The sequence below is a fragment of the Nematolebias whitei genome, unplaced genomic scaffold (assembly GCF_014905685.2).
Source record: "Nematolebias whitei isolate Nwh7 unplaced genomic scaffold, NemWhi1 Nwh_scaf_5747, whole genome shotgun sequence".
Lineage (NCBI taxonomy): Eukaryota > Metazoa > Chordata > Actinopteri > Cyprinodontiformes > Rivulidae > Nematolebias > Nematolebias whitei.
Window position 1 is genome coordinate 1 of NW_023624292.1, and position 3,871 is coordinate 3,871.

Genomic DNA, 3,871 nt, shown 5'->3' on the forward strand with positions numbered 1-3,871 from the left:
TTCCCAACCATAATAGCTTACACACCAGATGCATATAGTTTAAGGCCTTATGTAAAATCCCCTTCATAAGCCCACCTTAAACCACATAATTGCATGACACATTGAACCAGAACGGCACAGGCTGGACGTCGCTGGAGACAACCTTCGCTGGACGCGACCTGCAATCCTGACGTTGGTCTCCACTCTTCATCCAGTGGCCGCTTCTTCAGTCCAACCCAAGGGTACCCCTCTGTATGCTGATTAATCAACACTTCCAATCGCTGTGGATTTACCGTTGTGGATTATATGACTTTTGCCAATGGATTACAGACTCTGTTTCCAAGGGGTTAGAGCATTGCTACAATGGAATTATCGAGACGATATGGGATTATAATCAACACAATGGAATACCAAGAACATTGTGGAATTACCTTGACTTTGTTTCCTTGCTGGATTACTTCTGACTTTGGTCTTCCTTGCTGGATTACTTCTGACTTTGGTCTTCCTTGCTGGATTACATCAAGCTCAAGGACATTTGAAGGTCTAAGTTCACGGTTGGAATTCATCCCCATGGACAGGTGATGATTTCCAAAGGGGGGACTGTAGTGAACCTGATCTGACCCTGATGACCTCAAATCTATCAGATGGACAGAGACTGTTATTTTCATTGATCTGAATAAGTCTGAGCCATCTGATGACTTTCTTTCTTGAATTAATCAAGCAGAAAAGACAATCCTCTATAATCATTACTGTTTTACAAATGTTTGATAATCAAATTGTGTTAGTTCCATTCAATGCTTACAGGTTGAAAAAGAACTACTCATTTTATTTTACATAAACAGTAAGTAATGATTTTTATTCCTCATTCAAAGAAGAAATCAGGTTAATATGCATTTCTTGATTGTCTGTCTTCAATGAGCAAGCTGATGTAAGTATGTGAAAGTTGAAGCTTCGGTCAACTAAATGTTTACTGAAAATGGGATGTCATGTTTTACTATTTGGAAAGATACAACAGAGTGAGGCTCCAAAAAGTCTGGTATTCTGCAATAATCTTTTCTGTATGTTGAAAACAAATTCATTCCCTGACCTCGACTTTTGATAATACCTTACGTCAAAAAACACACCTCTTTCTGGTACATCCACGAATCAGAAAGCTCTAAATTGAACCGGAAGTCGACCCATTTAAAATGTGGCAACTTCCCAGTTCAGGTTAGAATTTGTTAGAATTCATGGAGAATTCATGGAGAATGGTGAAGTGAATTGAAGAGAATTCGAGAATTCAGGAGAGTCAGAGACGTTTGGAATTATAACTTCTGTTTGAACAACCCACGCACGACTATCTAAGGATTTCAGCAGCTCTCAACGGAGACGCTGAAAAGTCTGGAGGATTCTCTATCGAGCTGATCTATCATCAACCAGGTAACGGTCTCTTCTTCGACTAAAGTGTACCGGAGGCGAGCTGAGATCTGATGAAGCATGCACGTTCTGGTCTACAGATATTAATTCCCTCACATAGTTCTCTGTAAGATAAATCTCCATTTCATCTTAAACTCTTCTCTCTCTCACAAAACCAGTACAGATATTTTAGAAATATCTGAAGCAAAGTCCTCGTTCACCGCCGAGTGATCGATGCTCATTTTCTGTGAAACTTGTCTGTTATTATTTTCATATTTTTCCAAATTAATGTAAATGTTTGATGTTAAACTTTGATTCTGAAAATAAATGACCACATTCATTTGATGGGTCAAAGATAATAACGTCTCTCGTTCGCATTTCTGTTAAAATTCAATGCACGACATTACACAGTCAGAAAGATGAGGAACTCGTGAATATTGTATGCATATATCTCATATATTTGTCATACTACAACTAGTGACACGTACCCACGTGACTCACTACAAATATGTAGATTATGTTAAAACAGTGTATGATGAGGTTGTCTGAGTGTAAAAATCAACTCTGCTGAAAATGTGGCAAGCCCGGCTAGCTCAGTCTGTAGAGCATGAGACTCTTAATCTCAGGGTTGTGGGTTCGAGCCCCACGTTGGGCGAACAAACTTTTCATATATGATTCTCCCCCCCCCCCCCCCCCCAATTAAGCATTACAAAGTTAAGCATCACAAACTTTGGTTACGTACTGTAACCCCAGATTCTATGAGTATAAGCGTAGCCCTTTAAGGCTGTCCCTGATGGGTTTATCCCGTTATGCGCAGCATAAGCACTGAAAAAAATTTACTCCACGCCCACCTGCTGTGTGGGCCCCACCCGGTCCGTATAAATTACGTTAAGAGCGGGAAATCGGCTCCCAAAATAGCTTTTTCTTCAGCCATTTAGGAGCCAGTGAGGCCCGACGCTTAAAGGGCTATGCTTATACTCATAGAATCTGGGGTTACAGTACGTAACCAACGTTCTATGTCGTATAAGCTTTGCCCTTTAAGGCTGTCGCTGATGGGTTAAGGGCGAAGCGGATGTGGTCCTCGCCTCACTGGGTCCAATCGAACACAGTTTGACGCGGAAGCTTGCCCAAAAAACGTCTTTTCACTCAGCTCCCCGTGTGCATAACTACGCGTTATGTAATTATGTGCCATGCACAGACGCATGTTGTGTAACTATGCGTACTGACAAAAACATGAAAGCCCTGGAAATTTTCAACGGGGAAAGGATGTTGAAAAGAAGGGGGGGGGGGGGCATGAACCAACTGGTTCATGGCTGTGTAGTATAAACAGATCAAAAAACAATGAACTGCTTATTGATCAAATGAACTGATTGGTAACAATAGTCATGAACTGATTAATGACAATAGAACCAAAACCACAGACACAACTTGTGACTGATAACAACATCTCACACTGTAATGCATGCAGACAGAAGTGAGCTTAAACAGAGTTCCATGAAAAACAACAATATTCATTCTGTTAGAGCACTAAGGACAGAATGTGTCATGGAATGAGCCGTCACATCACGTAAATAAAAGCGAATGAATGAGCAGGGTGTTGACCACGCAGCCGCAGTGCAAATGTCCTGCATTGACATACCATTATGCAGAGCAGTCGAAGATGCGATACCCCTGGTCGAGTGTGCTTGAGGTTGACAGGAGGCTCTAAATCTGATGCTTGTAGGCTTCAGAAATGGCCTCACACAGCCAGTGTGATAAGCGCTGGGTGGATAACGGGCGACCTGCAGATGCATCTCTATAATGCACAAACAGGTGTTGAGTTTGACGCATTACAGCTGTGCGCGCTATGTAACACATCAACGCCTGCACCGGACAGAGAAGATGAAAAGATGCTTCTTCTTCTGATCTGTGGGGGAGAGAGAAAAAAACCCTCCAACGATATCGCTCTTGATTTAAAAGAGCTCGTGATGTTTTTAGGCATAAAAGCTGGGTTTGGTCTTAAATCAGCTGAACTACAGTCAGCCTGAATTCTGAGACATGACGGAGCGACAGAGAAGGCAGATAAATCACTCACCCTCTTAGCAGATGTTAAAACCAGCAGCAGGGCTGTTTTAAGAGACAAGAATTTAAGTGAAACCTGATCCAGAGACTCAAATGGAGCTTGATCAGGGCTCGCAGGACCAGCGTTAAATCCCACTGTGGAGCAAGTGGGCGTGAAGCAGGCCTGCGTCTCTGAACACCTTTTAGAAACCGCTCCATCAGCGGGTGATTAAAAGCTGTTCTGTCTCCGAACCCTTCGTGGCAGGAAGAGATGGCTGCAGCGTACGTTTTAATCGTGCTGAATGCCAACTTCCTATCCATCAGCTGTTGTAGAAAAGACAACACGCCGCCTAATGGGCATGAGGTGGCCTCTACACCTTTCTCTGTACACCAGCGCTGAAAAGCCGTCTACTTTGATGTGTACAGAGCTGTGGTAAATGCAGCACGTGAATCTTGG

The 3,871-nt window shown here is 42.7% G+C and overlaps 1 non-coding gene across 1 annotated transcript; it reads left to right on the plus strand.

Moving 5' to 3' along the window:
• Positions 1 to 1,956: 1,956 nt before the first annotated feature.
• trnak-cuu lies at positions 1,957 to 2,029 on the plus strand. The gene has a single exon. It is a non-coding gene; the product is annotated as a tRNA-Lys (tRNA).
• The last annotated feature ends 1,842 nt before the right edge of the window (positions 2,030 to 3,871 follow it).